This window comes from Physeter macrocephalus, chromosome 7 (assembly GCF_002837175.3).
Source record: "Physeter macrocephalus isolate SW-GA chromosome 7, ASM283717v5, whole genome shotgun sequence".
Classification (NCBI taxonomy): Eukaryota; Metazoa; Chordata; class Mammalia; order Artiodactyla; family Physeteridae; genus Physeter; species Physeter macrocephalus.
The window spans coordinates 48,207,122-48,226,512 of record NC_041220.1 but is presented as its reverse complement, the minus strand read 5'-3'; the positions used below and the strand labels follow the sequence as shown (position 1 = coordinate 48,226,512).

The window sequence follows — 19,391 nt, the reverse complement described above, 5'->3', positions numbered from 1 at the left end:
AGCATTGACCAAATGGTTTGGAAAGAGGCATGCTTTAATGTCACAATAATTTTGGATTGTAAACCAAGAAATTCTGTATTTACTTTCATCTAACTTCATAATAGTAGTTTTTGCCTGAAAAGATGACGACATATTTAGGAAAGTCCTAATTACTGATTGGGACTGATAACATTTAAAAATAATTTTATTTGACACACAAGACTTTATACCCAACTCTACATAAAAATATAAGAGATCTAACTTCAGATGTTCACAAAATGACTCAAGTTTTAAAAATATTTTTAGGGCATTAAATATCTGTTGTGTGTGAAGTGTCTTAAACTGGAACATAAAAAATGTAACGATCAAACTGCTATTCACAGTAAAAGGTAGCACTTCAATTTTGGATCTAAATTTTAGATGACTTATATAAGAAAAACTAAAGGAGTATTTTTTATTTTGTTATAAACCAAGGTGAAAGTTATTCAGCTATTTCTTAAATATCAGTGTGTCTGGGGGTACCGTTTCTTCCCTCAAACTGAATATAATTCATGTATGCACCTTACACATCTAAACAATTTTTGTAGACTTTTCAGATTTTTGGTGCTGATACACTAAATCACATTCAGCATGTGTGTTTTGACATTTAAAATACTTCCCTCAATTCTGTAAATTAAAAGAATGGCTGTTTTACAGTTCCAAGGATTGTGAAATAAGTGTTGCTTTTTTTTTTTTAATAATGAGAATAACTACTCTTGGTTTTGCATTGTGAATTTTTTTTGTATTATCTGGCAAAGTAATATGCCTATAGAACTTCACACTAGATTTGTCAAGCGTGTATTGTACTGCTTAACATGCAAAATTAAAGTCATTCCTGTGGGTAAACACACTAATATCCTCAGGATATATCTTAACATGGATAGAATTTAAGTATCTAGATGGCAGGACATCCCTTTCAAGATAAGGACTATAACGTGATAGCTTCGTAGAGCTGTATAAAATGCCAAAAGAAGGGATAAAGATTGGTTATGTAACTGTTTTCATCCAGTTTGCTATTGTTTCAATTCTGCCTTGTATAGATTATGCCAACATAACTTTGGGAAGCAATAATCATACTATATTTTATTTTCAGATAGCTTTTAAAAATCAGCATTGTAAACGCAGCAATGCTCATTTAATGTTCAGAATTTTCATTAAAATCCGAAATTTGGCATTGACACTTTGGTTTTTTTAAATGGTGTTTAAGGACTTATGGATGTGTATTTTTTTATTTGTAATCATAGAGGCTGTCCCAAACTGTTAAAATTCAGCAAAGACAGTAGGAAAATAAGTGATATGTGGGAAATTAAAGAAAAATTGAGGCAGAATCTTTATATTCCCGACTTTAATTTGATTAAAGTTTATCACTGTTCTTTCAAAACAAGAAGCCCGCGCACCGCAACGAAGAGTAGCCCCCGCTCGCCACAACTAGAGAAAGCCCGTGTGCAGCAACGGAGACCCAACGCAGCCAAAAATAAATAAATAATAAAATTATTTTTTTTTAAAGTGAAGAACATGCAGATGGCAAGTTTCTGTTATATCATTTTCCACAAAAAAAGGAAAGAAAATATCAAAAGAGAGGAAATGGCACATGAAGGGTTAAATTTTCAGGATGCATATACATAATTATCATCACCATGTAGTAAACCAGGAATGGGGTTAGTGGAAGGCAGGGAGGGAAGTGAAAGGAAACTTCGGGTGTTATATGGATAAGGGAAAGGGACAAATTATGTTTAAATTTAGAACATCCACTAATGCTCTCAAAGTTGTCTGACAGCTGGAGTGTGCTTTCTCTTCAGTCATACCTCAACTTGCTTTTTTGTTCTGTTTTTAACATTAAAAGCTAACTCTGGGCTTCCCTGGTGGCGCAGTGGTTGAGAATCCGCCTGCCGATGCAGGGGAGCCGGGTTCGCGCCCCGGTCCGGGAGGATCCCACATGCCGCGGAGCGGCTAGGCCCGTGAGCCATGGCCGCTGAGCCTGCGCGTCCGGAGCCTATGCTCCGCCACGGGAGAGGCCACAACAGCGACAGGCCCGCGTACCGCAAAAAAATTAAAAAAAGCTAATCCTGTGAAGCTTTTCAATTGCCATTCTGGTGTGCAGAATTCATCTGAAGGACATGAGAGAAAAGCCAAAGCTCTAAGGAAGCCTTTCTAGCCAAGACTAGAGAAATGTTCTGAGCCTCTTGCCCAGACATACAGTAGGGTCCAGGGCGGGGGGCTTCCTCCAGGCCACCACGCTCAGGCTTTCCTCCAGGTGTGCTCCCAGGAGTGACAGAGACTGTTATATCCTCTCCTTGTATGGCTTCAGGACAGGATATTACCATGAGACACACCGACTTGCCCAGGAGGGAAACTCAAGTTGGTGGAGAAGCCTGAAGGCCCCTCTGAGTCTCTTGGACCATCTGTGGGGCTGGACGGAGCAGAAGAGAAGAATAAAGATGGCAAATGAGCAGAAGCTGGGCAGGAAGCAGAGGCTGGGCCACGCGGGGCTTCCAGTTACTGGGGTCTCTCTCTCTCTCTCTCTCTGGGTTGTTACGGCCCCTCGCCACAAAACACAGATGGGGGGCCCGCCACCAGAAGTTCTCTTTAGATTTCCTGCAGGAATCTTAGGTGAGTCTGTCTTTCTTCTAGAAGTCCTTCCACAGTAAGATGTTTGCTCTTCAAAACACTGATCAGACTCACTGTAAAATGTTGTCTTATTAAGAAAAAAATTTTATAAAGAGGAGGCTGGTTTAAACAAAAATGAAAATCAAGTAGATACTCATTTCATGTTTGTTTTTTTAACATCTTTATTGGAGGTTAATTGCTTTATAATGTTGTGTTAGTTTCTGCTTTATAACAAAGTGAATCAGCTGTACATATACATATATCCCCATATCCCCTCCCTCTTGCATCTCCCTCCCACACTCCCTATCCCACCCCTCTAGGTGGTCACAAAGCACCGAGCTGATCTCCCTGTGCTATGCGGCTGCTTCCCACTAGCTATCTATTTTACATTTGGTAGTATATATAAGTCCATGCCACTCTCTTACTTCATCCCAGCTTACCCTTCCCCCTCCCCGTGTCCTCAAGTCCATGCTCCACGTCTGCGTCTTTATTCCCGTCCTGCGCCTCATTTCATGTTTGACAGAGCTTTTTCTATCTTTGTTTCCCCTATCCTGTCCCCCACTCCCAAATCTGACTATATTCCATAGATTCTGTTTATCTATGCATTTCCATTATGGCTAACAAATAAAAAAAAGCGCATTTCCCGCTGAAAATCACATTTAACAAATCCCTTTGGGGGACAGAAAGAAGCGCACACCATTGAAAAAGATTAGTTTGTAGGAAGCAGAAGTCAGGCCCCAATCACTCCTTTGCATTAAGCTCTAGTTAAAATGAGGTGGGCGCCACAGGCCACATTTATAATGATGGAAGTTTCTCAATCTCTTGACTGTGGGCCTGAACCTCTACGAGACCATAATCGGTCTCAAAAACATGCAAAATGAACCACCAAAAGTTTAAATAAGAATGCTTCTCTTCTGAATGCCTCAGACCCCTTGAGCCGGCTCACAGATTTGGGGGAGGAGTAATGAGCAACGAACACACGGGGGCCTCAGTGCATTTTTCTATTTGGTTAAGATTGATTCCTCCTGAAAAACAAATGTGATCGATCTTGAAGATCAATGCTGAACAGTACAACACAACGTATTAAAGAATGTATTGAAACAAAACTGCTAATTAAAAAGGCCAATTTTTCTGCAGATGGGCTCTCCCTGCACGTGTCCGTTTTTCACTACATGCTATTCCTTCTGTTCTAAACACACCAGGCTCACCTAGTTAAGGAAGCCCCTCAGTCCTTGTGCATGTGGCAGTGGTAAAACCTAGCTGGAGGAAGTGTGTGAATCAGTACAAGGTGCAGCAGGAGTATATTTTGGCCAAAAGTGATGCTGATTGATGCACAACTCTAGGTCCTACTGAAGGCACCATTTCTTATATCTCTGGGGTATGAAACACTAACTTGGAACTTTCAAAGAATGTTCCTCTTTCTTGCTCTAGCCTTTGGAAAAGCCTCTTCTAATCAAACACTATGTTCCATGCTGCTACTGAGTACATATATGTCTCATCAAATCAGGCGAGTTCTGTGTGGGTAAGGAGAGAAGGACCAGTAAGTAGGAGGCCTACTGGGGCTGTTACATTTAGCAGGCCTATTTCCTTCCTCCATCTGTACTAACAAACAAATGTTTGCTTTCAGTCTGGCACTGTCCCCGGTTCTATTTTTTTTTTTTTTTTTTTTTTTTTGCGGTACGCGGGCCTCTCACTGTTGTGGCCTCTCCCGCTGCGGAGCACAGGCTCCGGACGCGCAGGCCCAGCGGCCATGGCTCACGGGCCCAGCTGCTCCGCGGCATGTGGGATGGATCCTCCCGGACCGGGGCACGAACCCGTGTCCCCTGCATCGGCAGGCGGACTCTCAACCACTGCGCCACCAGGGAAGCCCCCTGTCCCCGGTTCTTGATCATTCAGGCTTAGACTAAGCAACCCCAGATTCCAACACTGGCGGGTTCCAACACACACAAGGTAAGACAGCTTCCCTTGGTTTTTCCTGGGTGGTCACTCAGTGGGCAGGATCCTCTAACAGCACACGCTGGGCCATCACCCCAGCCCACAGTCCTGGCTCCCAGCCCAGCAGAGGGGGCTGAGCTGGGTCAATATCATGACAGGTGTTGTGCATACTGTCCTCCCTCAATATCTGCAGGGGTTTGGATCCAGGAGTACTCACGGATACCAAAATCCACAGATGCTCAAGTTCCTTATACAGAATGGTGCAGTGAGATGAATACAGTCGGCTGTCGGTATACTGAGGATGCAAAACCCATGGATTCGGAGGGCCGACTGTACTTGGCGTGGGGGAATATCTGGGGACTCAGGAAGGCAGGTCCACAGTGGCTTTCAAAACTTTGAGCCTGGCTTCCCTGGTGGCGCAGTGGTTGAGAGTCCGCCTGCCGATGCAGGGGACACAGGTTCGTGCCCCGGTCCGGGAAGATCCCACAGGCCGCGGAGCGGCTGGGCCCGTGAGCCATGGCCGCTGGGCCTGCGCGTCCGGAGCCTGTGCTCCGCGACGGGAGAGGCCACAACAGTGAGAGGCCCGAGTACCACACACAAAAACAAAAAAACACAAAACTTTGAGCCTGCTTAAGAGGTCTTGTCTTGAACAGCTTTTCTCTGCGGATTGTGAACCCTTGCTGCGGGAAGGGAGGTGGTTATAAAGAAAGCCAGAACTGCCTGAGAACTAGGGTCTCTGGATCAGAAGGGGCAATAAGATGGGCCTTCTGAGTAGCCCCATGAGCTTGCACGGCTGCGAAGGAACTGGCCAGGCTTGGAGTCAGTCAGGATAAGACATCACACTCATCATCACCACCTCCAGCTTGCCCCACCATCACTGCCCATTTGTGGAGAACTTTCTAAAGTGTGTTATCTTACCTGACCCACAGCACAGAGCTGTGGAGTTGGTTGAGAGCCTCTGTGACCCCTAATGCACAGAGATGAGGAAACATAGTATGTGTGTGTGTGTGGGGGGGGTACTTAGTAACCTGCCCAAGGCCAGCGACTCACACAGCGGGTCCTGGTCTGAGCACACAGATCTCCAAACTGCATTTTCTTTGGAAAATGCACCTCTAACACAGAACTAAACCATTTATTGTTTCTGCCCGTCCCTCGCTCTCTCCTACCTGCCTTGGAAGGTATTAAAAGGTGAAAGTGAGCCATCATTGGCAACTGGGTTCTGCTTGTCAATCAGGCAAGCCGAAAAGCACTACATGCTTCTTTCATTTATGTCTGTCACTACGCAGGATGCTCCAGTCACAGAGATGAGGAAACATAGTATGTGTGTGTGTGTGGGGGGGGTACTTAGTAACCTGCCCAAGGCCAGCGACTCACACAGCGGGTCCTGGTCTGAGCACACAGATCTCCAAACTGCATTTTCTTTGGAAAATGCACCTCTAACACAGAACTAAACCATTTATCGTTTCTGCCCGTCCCTCGCTCTCTCCTACCTGCCTGGGAAGGTATTAAAAGGTGAAAGTGAGCCATCATTGGCAACTGGGTTCTGCTTGTCAATCAGGCAAGCCGAAAAGCACTACATGCTTCTTTCATTTATGTCTGTCACTACGCAGGATGCTCCAGTTTCCTCTTCAACCTTACTTCAGCGGCTTAATGTCACTCTTGCCAAAATGCTCCATTCCTTTCCCTTTATCTCTTGATAAAGGAGGAGGCCCTCCTTTCATACGACCATTTGCTTTTTGCCCTATTTATACCATTCTAATAACTGAGCCCTCTTTTTAAAAAAAAAAAAACAAAACACCTTTTCAGACAGCTTGCTTCAAGTCTTTCAATTAAAAGAAAAAAGATACAGCTCCTTAAAAAAAAAAAAAAAAAAAAAGTCACCAGCACCCAAGTATTGCCACACTTCAGGAACCGTGTACTTCATTTGGTATACTCTGTGTTGAAACAATATAGCATTATCTACTTTGAACGCACTAGAAGCCCTCCGGGTAGCTTTTTTGTATGAGAGACATTAAATCTGGTTGGAACTCAACAAGAAACAGTGTCATGTGGGAAATCCTTGCCTGTTGGACCCTTGACTGTGATCACATTTCAAAGCCCAGTGCTGTGCTAAAGGGCATCTTTCTTTAAAAGTAAAGCAATCCTATTAGTCAGATCCTTCTCTGCACACCATAGCTTTGAAGGAATTTGATAGTTTGCAAATTCAAAGTTGAAAATTAAAAACCCACGAATAAGACTTGAATCCATTTATTCATGGTAAAATGAATATAGCTTTGAAAAGTCTACCCTCATTAGGATCATTTCAATGTGATCTGTGATCTGGAGTGAGTCTGTTTAACTAGGCTCTTGCCACGGAAAGAGACCCATTTTCTAAAATAAGTCCTGTCTTCAAAGGACTCGGGAGATACCACAGAATAATATTAAATGAAGTGCAATTCTTTTTCAAGACTGTTTCATTGTTTTCTTAATCAGTGTTATTTTTATTTTGCCAGATTTAGAGTACCTCTTCCCCTTCCCCCTCAAATGCATTAAAATAAACACAGGCCCCTGCTGGAGTGATCAAAGCTTCCCAATTCACAGAGGAATGTCCGTTCCTCCAAGCCTGGGGAGGTTTCCTAACTAATGAACTAGAACACTGTCAGATGTCTGGTTGCCAAGTAATATATTAAAGTGCTTTTCTAATGAGGTTTCTGCAAGGTAACTATAAAACCATAAAAAGCACATTAACCTTCAGTAAAGCAAAAACATTTAAAAAAAATAACCAAATGCCTTTAAGGAAGAGTTCAACACAGCAGTTAAAAAGCTGCAGAGAAGTTGACAAGTGGAAAAATAAAGCCTAACAATTTCACATCTGAGAAAAAGGGTGGACACAAAGCAGAGCAATGTAGGGGGGGTTAGATCAAAAGGAGCCACCTGATGATCTCAGTATGTGACTTTAAACATCTCCCTTTCCATGCACCCTTGTCTATTTGTAACATGAATCTGTGATAAACATAGCTACAAATGCCCCGTCTTATGAAAAGGAACAGCTTTTCATTTTTAGAACCTGTGCCTGAGAATTTAGGACACACAAATCTTGACTATCAAGGATCTTTTTGTTAGAACCAACATGAGGAACTCTCCCTTGAAATACAAACAAAAGCAATGACACGGAGCCTCTACCATGGACCACTCTGAAACAGTTTGGGGAAATCCTTCGGTTGGCTTCCGCTTATCACCCTGCCTTTATTATTTAACCATGGAGTCTACCATGACATCAGTGAGGCTAGGAGGCTGGAGGCCATCTGTCTGGGTCTGCATTTGTGTGACCCTGTGGCTGCAGTGTGTTCTGTATTGATCTGGTCAGTCCTGCAGCCCTGGATCTTGTTCAAACTCTTAAGGGTGGAAACCACCCATCAGAGACTGGTGTGGGGTCTGAAAACCAACACAGAAGGTGATGTGGGTGTTTAGCTTAAAGAAGAGATGCCTGGGGTGGGAGACTACCTGTTAAGTATCTTCTAACATCTGAAGGGATGCCATGTCAGGGGATGAGAAGTCTTCATTTTACTTACTCCCAAAGGAAGCACTAAGATCAAAGACACATCGCATACTTAAAGTCAAGGTAAAAAAGCGTTTGTCAGCAGTTAAAGATCTCTAACCATTTAAAATGCATTCATGCATGGATGAGCAATGGCTGAGAGTTGTCAGGGGTGAATTCTTCATTTTATCCCCAATTTCAATCAAATCCAATCAAACGATGGATTGATTCCAAAGGAAAATTTTTTATTATTTAATATTATCATTTCTTTTAAATAGCTAACCAAGAACTGGGAAAAGATTTACTCAAGATTAATAGAATTAAAGTATTTTTCAAAATATGGTGCCTGGATTTATACAGAACAAAACAAAATAAAGCATGTATTCATGGGTATTAAATATTTGCTTCAATGGGACCATAGAACACAATAAATCAGTCCTCTCTTTGCAGAGGTTCTCCAAGGAAAGCACACTTAAAAAAGTCAAATAGGGACTTCCCTGGTGGTGCAGTGGTTAAGAATCTGCCTGCCAATGCAGGGGACATGGGTTCGAGCCCTGGTCCGGGAAGATCCCACATGCTGCGGAGCAACTAAGCCCGTGCGCCACAACTACTGAGCCTGTGCTCTAGAGCCCGCAAGCCACAACCACTGAGCCTGTGTGCCACAACTACTGAAGCCCGCGTACCTAGAGCCCACGCTCCGCAACAAGAGAAGCCACTGCAATGAGAAGCCCGCGCACTGCAACCAAGAGTAGCCCCCGCTCGCCACAACTAGAGAAAGCCAGCGTGCAGCAACAAAGACCCACTGCAACCAAAAATAAATATAAAGTAATAAATAAATGTATTAAAAAAAAGTCAAATAATTGACAGAACAATGACCCTGGCACTCCAGGTCCAATGCACGTGCTGGGATGCAGCCTTCAGTTGAAATCTGTCCTGAAGCTTTAGTCTTCAGGAATGTGACAGAAAATGGAAAGCAAAGGGAACAGAACTGCTGTGTTGTGAACATAATCTCTGGATTCAGACAGATCTAGGTGATGTCGAGTAAGTTACCTAACATTTTGAGGCTCAGTTTTCTCATTGATAAAAATAGGGTAATAATAAGCACCAGGGCCCCATGGGATTGTTAGGATGCATGCACAGGGCTTCCCATGCTGTCTGGCACACAGTGAGTACTCAATAAACGGTCACTGTTATTTATGATTTCAAATTAATTATTTTAAAGTGGAATAGGATTTGTTTTCCTGGTTAAGGAGGAAGCTGGACCCCATGACTTTCATAGTTTCTAACCACCATATACTCTATTATCCTATTTCATGCTAACTGTGTCCCCTCTCAACTCAGTCCTGCCCCTCACCTCCCCACCAATGGCCATTCTCAACAACAGCTACACCTATTCATTGACTGCTCACCATGGGCGTTCAGGCGTGTAACTAATTTAACCCTGTCAACCACTCTGTGAGGTTGGGGCTGCCTCCCATTTTCACAAGAGGAGACACCTGAGGCACAGGAAAGCTGAGGGATTTGCCTAAAGTCGGGAGGCTTACAAATGGTAGAGCTGGGATTCAAAACCAGGCAATTTGGTTCTAGAACCCAGGCTCCTAACCACTGTCCCACATTACCTTCCAGGCAACCTAAAATTCTGCCTCGACATATCAGCTAACCAATGTGTAGTCAACTACCTGCTGCAGCTGATGAAAAAGTGGTACAAGATCCAGTGTTTGCCTTCAGTCTCCTCTTCTCGGTCTTTGCCACAGATCTTCTAGCATTACATTCCAGAGCTTTGTTCCTAATCACCAATTTCTCTCCCTCCCCACAAAACACCCTGACCCTTGATGGGCCAGTGATATAAATATGCATTTCCATTCATTTGTGGGTTTAGGTTTTTTTTTTTTTCAAAAAATGGCTCTACCAAGTTCCTCTGATCTTTGCTACTGATGCAGACCAGGTCCCTGGAGGGCTGGCTAATCCTGAGCTTACAGAGCCCTGAGCACAGTCAGGCATTTCAGAAATGCACTTGGATGATGTGGAGGTCGTTTCTCTAACAACAGAAAGTTCCCCAAAAAGCTGTTAGGACTTGAGAGGCCCAGCTCCACCACCAACGCCTGCTGGCCCAGGAGCTGCCACCTGGGTGGAGCTGGCTTCTGCCCACAGTGTCCCCAACCCTCCTGGGCTCAACTCAGGCCTCCTGCTGCAGTTGGTCGTTCCTTCTCGTTCCACATGTTTCCTCTAGCACGGATGGTTAATGCTCTCTCTTTAGGGTGAGAAAAATGACCTTGCTGTCCATGCAAGTAGGGACCACTCATTCCATCCACAAGAGATGCACACAGCTACTTGGTTCAACTCAAGAGTATCTTCTCTGCTGTCTTCTTGTCACTTTTTCAAGCAAGGTATTACATTGCCTTGTAATTTCCTTTTTTCTCTTAAAACCAAAACAAATTGCAGGTGATTCCTTGCGATTCGTGTTGCAAAAATTCACATTCTGCTGTACTTCATTAGTAAAAGCTCTTTCGTCCCCACCTTTTGACACTGCTCTATGAGATGCAAATAGAACCATTTCAGTTTTCCAGTTGAACAGCCAGGAAAAAGAAAAAAGAAATAAAAAGAAGCAGCACCCTGCTTATCTCCATGTTACACATTAACATGGTCCTCCTTTGCAGAGGTTCTTCAAGGTAAGCACACTTTAAAAAAGTCAAATAATTGACAGAATAATTACCTTAAGCACTCTAAGGTCAATGCAAATGCTGGGGTGTAGCCTCCAGCTGAATTCTGTACCAAAGCTTCGGTCTTCAGGAATGTAATAGAAAATGGAATGCAAAGGGAAAGGAATTTCCAAATTTCTCCACTAAGATGTCATTGAAAAAAATAATAGAGCTCAAGGGAAAGAAAGCCCACAAGTCATCTCCTGTCCAGCAATCTCTCCTGCTGAAACCTATCACTTTTGCTTTGCTCTCCCACTCTTGTGCTATTGGTCTCATTAATAATAGTAATTGCTAATAATAGAAATTACTACTATCCTTACCATAACCTCTAATACTGCCTCTACCACCACGTACTGAGCTTATTATATTCCAGGCACGGCGCAGGTTCTCTCATGTTATTTCAGGTAACTCTCACAGGAATCCAATGAGGTGTTTATGCTTATTAGCCCCATTTTCAGGTGAGAAATCAGAGGCTCTGAGAGGTTAAATACCTTGCACAGAGCGTATCCGTAGCAGGGCCAGGATTCTATGGTACGTTTAACTCCAGAACTTTCATCCTGACCATGATTCCCAGTTTTCTGAGTAATGGCCCATTGACGTGGCCCATTCCATCCCCCCAGAGCCCACCATAGGGCTTGGAGGGCACTTGAATGTATGAATTAATGAATGACTACATGAAGAAACAAATCAACAAACAAGTGGATGTGCTTTCTGAAGACTAGCTTTTTAAAGTAAAGTTCTCTCTCATGTCTAAAATGGAGTATGGGACTACTCCATGACTCCATACTCTTGACTTCAAAATGAGATCTTTTCTCCACCTGCTTAAAACTCAACAGGGAGTAATTGACACAATTGCACTCTACCTACATTGGTCCCCAGTGCTCCGGGCCACAGAGGTAATGGCTGAAATAACTGAAGCTGACATAGTCAAAGGAACTTTGATTTCAGATACATGAAGGGTTTCACGAAAGTTGGCATCAACAACTCTTCTTCCAATACTGAATCCCCCTCCTCCCATTTAGAGGGAGCTTGCTGAGTGACATTTATTCTTCTTGCTTTTTATTTAGTACTGGGGAGACAGAATGCCAGTCTTTACCCACATCTCCTTCCCTCAACACACACGCATCCAGGAAGTGTAAGGAGACAAACCAAACAGCCCATGGGCAGGGAAATGCTCAAGACGTTGTATCCGCCTACCAGTGAAAGCACTTTGGGTCACAGAAACTGTGCTGCTTTCTCTTCCCTGTGAAGGGGACATCTATGCTGGCTCTCTGCTCTTCAATCTCTCCTCCCTGTCCTGGGCCAAAGCCCCAGAATTCCTCGGGTGGGCTGAGGATGCTGAGAAGTGCCATCTGGACCAACTCACCTTTCCTCCCCCAGAAGTCAACGCCCATTTCCTCTACAGAGCTTCCCCCTTTTGTCAGCATAGGAAGGGAGCATCCCAACCGGCTACTTAAATTGTGCCTTGAGGGTATACGTTTTGGCCTGAGGGTGGGAAACGGGGAAACCGGCCCTAATTGCCCTGCTTAGCTCTAAACTTGCTTGGTAGTCGCTTTGGAATTGCTGGATCTTCACCTTTTCCATCTCTCTTCTCTTTTGGCAAGCACCCAGCTATGGGTCCTAAGTATGAAAGCCTGTCAGAGTATTAAAAATGGTTGCTGCTAAAATGCTTAAGAATTATGGAAGGAGGAAGCTGATGTTTAGATTTATTCCCCTCTACTCCCTCCCACTCACACCACAGACTGCATAGTTTCCCCTCAGAAAGGAAAACATTCTTGACCTCTGTTTAAACGTTTATCAGAAGTTGTCTGGACTTGCAGAATCTGAAGTCACATTCAGTATTAGTCACATCCTTCTCTGTGTGTGGTGTAACCCTCCTATCAGGCCAGGAGGAATGCCTGGACTTTGTACAGAAACCATTTGGTGCTAGAAGCATCCACTACCACCCAGGGATTTTCATTTAGCCCAAACACAGGCAGAAGCTGAGCAAAGAACTTGAGCTTCCTGATGGCTGCAGGGCTTCAGTTTTGAATAGGTACGAAAAAAAAAAAATCCTCTTAGCTCTGTGGGTCTTGTGGGGTTTTGATTTTAAAACAAGGCTCTAGCATGGAGCCTGGAACCAGTGGAGGTTCTAGGTCCTCAGCACAAAATGAGGGTCATTCAGAGTTTTATCCTTGCTCCGAAACACTCCTACTTTGGAGTAGGAAGGCAAATCGCTTTGCCTTCTTGGGCCTTTGATATTGATAAATTAGTTTATGCTTCAGAAGTTCTGTAAGTAGTACATATCTAACAGACCTTGTATCAATGCGTGAAAGGCACTGTATGTAGACTCGACTAGGTGATGCTGGTGTGTGTCTGAGAGGAAGGTATGACTAAGGCAATAGAAAGTGTGTGGTCTGGCAGGTAGGATAAGTGGGTTTTGGTATCACTCTCACCACAGGCAGGTTACACATTTCACTCGTCCTCAGCTTTTTCATCTTTAAAATGGGAAGTTTGAAGCAATCATCTAGGAGGTCCTTTGAGGGCCGAGAATAATTTCTGATATTTTTGTCTCTAATATCTGAAGCTGAGGAAATAGGCATAAGCTTCAGCCCAAAGGACATGAGTCACAATAAGAAAGACTTTCCTGGGCTTCCCTGGTGGCGCAGTGGTTGAGAGTCCGCCTGCCGATGCAGGGGACACGGGTTCGTGCCCCGGTCCGGGAAGATTCCACATGCCGCAGAGCGGCTAGGCCCGTGAGCCATGGCCGCTGAGCCTGCGCGTCCGGAGCCTGTGCTCCGCAACGGGAGAGGCCACAGCAGTGAGAGGCCCGTGTACCACCACCAAAAAAAAAAAAAAAAAAGACTTTCCTGAGAGTAAGAGATATATTTTAACTCCAAAATACAAAGAAGGTCATTAGATGTTTACCTTTTTTCTTAGTTGCCAGATGCAGGAACTTATCTTTTACCTGGGAAGGGACATCTCAACCGAGCCTGCGCGTCCGGAGCCTGTGCTCCGCAACGGGAGAGGCCACAGCAGTGAGAGGCCCGTGTACCACCACCAAAAAAAAAAAAAAAAAAAGACTTTCCTGAGAGTAACCCTGAGTTTGCAAAGGACACTCTGGAATTTTCCCTTCTAGACCAGTGTGGGTCTTAAACCGTGGTCCAAGAAAACTCTTCCAGGACTGGTGTTTTGGAGCTGTCAAGCTTGAAATCTCATAGACTGGGATGATACAGGATGTGGCCATTGGATGGTTATGGTGAACTAAAATATCACTTGAGAATCATTCTAGATCTATGAGTCTACACTTGAAATCTAATTAAGTTTTTTGGTAATTAAAAGAAGGGAAAGAAAATTTCCCTTCACAAATTTAGCAGCTTTTATCATGTTACACAGGGATCACCAACGCTGTAATGGTACAGTATTTTTTTAAAAAATTTTGTTGGTATTTTAAAAAATACAAAAGTGCATGCTCATCAACATCATTTATGATAAAAATTCTCAACAAAGTGGGTATAGAGGGAACATACCTCAACATGATAAAGGCCATATATGATAAGCCCACAGCTAACATACTCAACAGTGAAAAGCTGAAAGCTTTTCCTCTAAGATGAAAAACCAGATGAAAATGCCCACTCTTGCCACTTTTACTCAACATAGTATTCGTAGTCCTAGCCAGAGCAATTAGTCAAGCATCCAAATCAGAAAGGAGGAAGTAAAGCTGTCATTATTTGCAGATGACATAATGTTATATATAGAAAACCTAAAGACACCACCAAAAAACTGTTAGAACTAATAGACAAATTCAGTAAAGTTGCAGGATACAAAATAAATATACAAAAATCAGTTGCATTTCTATATACCAACAGTGAACTATCAGAAAGAGAAACTAAGAAAAGCAGTCCCATTTACAACAGCATCGAAAAGAACAAAATTCTTAGGAATATATTTAACCAAGGAGGTGAAAGATCTGTACACTAAAAACTATAAGACACTGATGAAAGGAAATGAAGAAAATACAAATAAATAGAAAGATATCCCTTGCTCATGGATTAGAAGAATTAATATTGTTAAAATGTCCATACTACCCAAAACAATGTACAGATTCAGTGTAATCCCTATCAAAATGGTGTTTCTCATAGAAATAGAGAAAACAATCCTAAAAGTTGTATGGAACCACAAAACAGCTTGAATAGCCAAAGCAATCTTGACAAAGAAGAAGAAAGCTGGAGGCATAATGTGTCCTGATTTCAAACTATATTACAAAGTTGTAGTAATCCAAATGGGATGGTTTTGGCATAAAAACAGACACATAGATCAATGGAACAGAATAGAGAGCCCAGAAATAAACTCACACATTTATGACCAATTAATTTACAACAAAGGAGCCAAGAACATACAATGGGAAAAGAATAGTCGCTTCAACAGCTGTGTTTGTAAAACTGGACAGCCACATGCAAAAGAATGAATCTGGACCACCATCTTACACCATACACAAAAATTAACTCAAAATGAATTAAAGACTTGAATGTAAGACCTGAAACCATAAAACTCCTAGAACAAAACATAGGGGGTAAGCTCCTTGACATTGGTCTTAGCAATAATTTTTCGAATCTGACACCAAAATGAAAAATAAACAAGATGTGGAACCACCTCAAATTAAAAAGCTTCTGCACAGCAAAGGAAACCATCAACAAAATGAAAAGGTAGCCAACCAGTAGGAGAAAATATTTTCAAATCATATTATCTGATAAGGGGTTAATATCCAAAACATATAAAGAATTCATACAATTCAACAACCAAAAACCAAACAATCTGTTTGAAAAATAGGCAGAGGATCTGGATAGACACTTTTTCCAGAGAAGACATACTAATGGCCAACAGGTACATGAAAAGGTGCTCAATGTCACTAATCATCAGGGAAGTGCAAATCAAAACCACAATAACACTTCACATCTGTTAGAATGACTACTATCAAAAAAGAAGAAATAACAAATGATGGGGATGATGTGGAGAAAAGGGAACCCTTGTGCACTGCTGGTAATGTAAATGGTGCAGCCACTATGGAAAAAAGTATGAAGGCTCCTCAAAAAATTAAAAATAGAACTACCATTATGATTCAGCAATTCCACTTTTGGGTATTTATCTGAAGGAAACAAAAACACTAACCCGAAAATATATGCACCCCTATGTTCACTGCAGCATTATTTTCACTAACCAAGACATGGAAGTAACCTAAGTGTCCATTGATGGATGAATAGATAAAGAAGATGTGCTGTATATATATACAATGGAATAATATTCAGCCATAAAAAAGGAAATCTTGTCATTTGCAACATGGATGGACCTTGAAGGTATTATGAAAATTGAAATAAGTCAGACAAAGAAAGACAAATACCATTATGATCTCGTATGTAGAATCTAAAACAAACCAACAATGGAACTCATAGATTCAGAGAACTATACTTATAGATACTATGGTTGCCAGAGGTAGGGGGTTGGCGAAGGGGGCAAAAGGTACAAATTTCTAGTTATAAAATAAGTCACAGGGATGTAATGTACAGCATGGTGACTACAGTTATAATACGATATTTGAAAGTTGCTAAGAGAGTATACCTTAAAAGTTCTCGTCACAAGAAAAAAATTATAACTGTGTGATGATGAATGTTAACTAGACTTATTGTGGTAGCCATTTCACAACAAAGTATACAAATATTGAATCATTATGTTGCACACCTGAAACTAATATAATGTATGTCCATTATATCTCAGTGAAAAAAACCTTTAATAAAAAATGATCACAAGTCTCACTGTATAACATTAAGCTATTATAAAACTATTGGGGTTGGAAAGAATCTTAAGAGTCATCTAGTCCAACCCTCAAACTGGATACAAAAGTCTGCTCTCCAACAGCTTATGGTTCTCTGCCTGAATACTTCCAGAGACCCTCACCCAAGGTTCCCAAATCCACTGCTGAATCACTGTTGTTGTTATAAGGTTCTTCCTTAGGTGAACTAAAATCAGCCTTCCTGCAACTTCCACCTTTGATTACAGTTCCACCCTCCAAAACATCATTGAATAAGTTAAATTGTTTTTCAAAATGATTTTTAAAAAAGTACATGCTCATTGTAACAATTAAAACACTATACAAGTATATAGAGACAGTAAATTGTCTACTTTTAATCTCATGATAATCCTAACCTCCCAATAACCTGTTAACAGTTTATACATCCATATACTTTTTCATTTTATTTTTTAAATGAAAAATTTTATACCTATCACCCTACAAATTTCCTGTTATCAGTGATCAATATATCATATATTGATTTATTAGGTCAATACACATAAATCAACTTCATTCTTTTCAATAACAGCAAAATGTTCCATAACACAGGTGTACCTCTTTAATAATATTCAGGATGTTTCAACTTTTTTCTATATGCAAACTATGATACAATAAATATTCTTACACATATTCTTAGTGCTTTTGTTTCTGTGGGATAGGTTCCAAGAAATGCGCTTTCTGGGTCAAAGGGTATGAGAATGCGTAATTTTAATAGACATTCTTAGAGCACTTTCAAAAATTTGTTAGGAATTCTTGCACTTAGTGATAGTGTATGAGGGTGCTCAATTCCTCACACATTTCCCAGCAATGGGAGTTAGGAATTTTTAAAAATTAGCCCCAGTGGAAGGGGGAAACGCTGTATGTCATTGCTGTTCTAATTGCATTTTCAGGACTGCTTGTGTGGTTGAGCAACTTTTCAGAGCAACTCTTCACATGTTTATTGGCCATTAGCATTTGTTCTCACTTTAATTCACTATAATTTCTGTTTATTTGCCTTTGGGTCATTTATCAATTTATATGAGCTCTTGTTTACTACAGATATTTACTCTTTATATTTTGCGAATAATTTCTCCATGCTATGACTGTCTTTCAAGTTTTTGTTTGTTTGTTTTTGTTTTTTTTTTTTACAGACATTTATTTGTGGTACTGGTTGCCATATAGCATGTAAGCTCTTTATATTTTGCGAATAATTTCTCCATGCTATGACTGTCTTTCAAGTTTTTGTTTGTTTTTGTTTTTTTTTTTTACAGACATTTATTTGTGGTACTGGTTGCCATATAGCATGTAAGCTCTTTGAGAGCAGCGAAGCCGGCTCTTTAGCACACTGCTGTATCTTCAGCATCAAGAACAGTGCCTGGCACATAGTTTGCTCCCAATAAAAATAATGCCTGACTAACTGAATACAAGCTTAAAACTTGTATGTAGCTGTCAACCTTCTCCTTTATGATTTCTGGGTTATCAGAATAGCTCTATTTTATTACTTTTACTTTTCTGCATTTAATCCTTTAATCCATCTTGAATATTTTGTTAAAAAAATTTTTTTTTCCTATTTGGAGTGCTAATCCATCTTGAATTTGTTTTGCATGCAGTAGGAAGCAGGGTAAACTGTTTGACCCTGCTTTGGCCACTACTTTGTATAAAAAGCATTACATTAAAATAAGTTCTAAAAAGAACTTGCATTTTATGTGTTCTATAGATTAAAATAGAAGTACACCCTACCAACCATTTTATGTGCTATTAAAATATCTAAAATTAATTATTCAAAAATAAAGATGGTAACTTGCTTTTTGTGATTTCCTTGTTCTGTTTCCCTCCCCAGTTTTTTGTTTTTTTTTTTAACCACTCCACTGGAAAATTCTTAAAATTTTTATGTAACTGGTGCTGAGCTGCTCCCTAAGAGAATTACTTGATAAGAGACCCAGGTGCTTCTTGAGACTTATTCTGCTTAGACAATAAAATTATGTCACAGGCTTGAATGTGGTTGATTATACTTTATATTATAGTCTAGGAACCTTAAAGATAGAAATCATACCTTATTCATTCTACATCCTGCCATAATTCAAAGATTATTTTGATATATTAGGTAGTCAATAATACTTATTTAAATTAATACTGTGGTAGTAGAGCATGTATTTAACTTACCCAAGAGAATTAAGGATATTTTGAAAAGAGGCTCAAACAACTGCATATGTCACCCTTGAAGACTCATTTTGCATGTGTGATAACATATCTAACAACTGCAATTAACAGAAGAATTCCCATACACTTAGTGTGACTGCACTATTTGAAGATCAGAGGCCACAACATAATTGGGCATGATGGCAAGATAGAAGATAGCAAATTGTTGCAAATACTGTTGATTATATACCCAGTAGGCAGGCCCCTTCTTCCTTGATGGCAAACCAGGCTTTTGTTTGGGTCTTCAGTCTCTCATGAGACAGAAGAAGGTTCTTTTTTTTTTTTTAACATCTTTATTGGAGTAAAATTGCTTTACAATGGTGTGTTAGTTTCTGCTTTATAACAAAGTAAATCAGTTATACATATACATATGTTCCCATATCTCTTCCCTCTTGCGTCTCCCTCCCTCCCACCCTCACTGTCCCACCCCTCTAGGTGGTCTCAAAACAACTAGCTGATCTCCCTGTGCTATGCGGCTGCTTCCCACTAGCTATCCACCCTACGTTTGGTAGTGTATATATGTCCATGCCACTCTCTCACTTCGTCACAGCTAACCCTTCCCCCTCCCCATATCCTCAAGTCCATGCTCTAGTAGGTCTGTGTTTTATTCCCA

General features: G+C 41.3%; 1 protein-coding gene across 2 annotated transcripts in view; it reads right to left on the bottom strand.

Annotated features, from left to right (window-relative positions):
• Positions 1–19,391, bottom strand: part of IGFBP7 (insulin like growth factor binding protein 7) — a 79,153-nt gene that overhangs the window by 34,897 nt on the left and 24,865 nt on the right. The window lies entirely within an intron of this gene.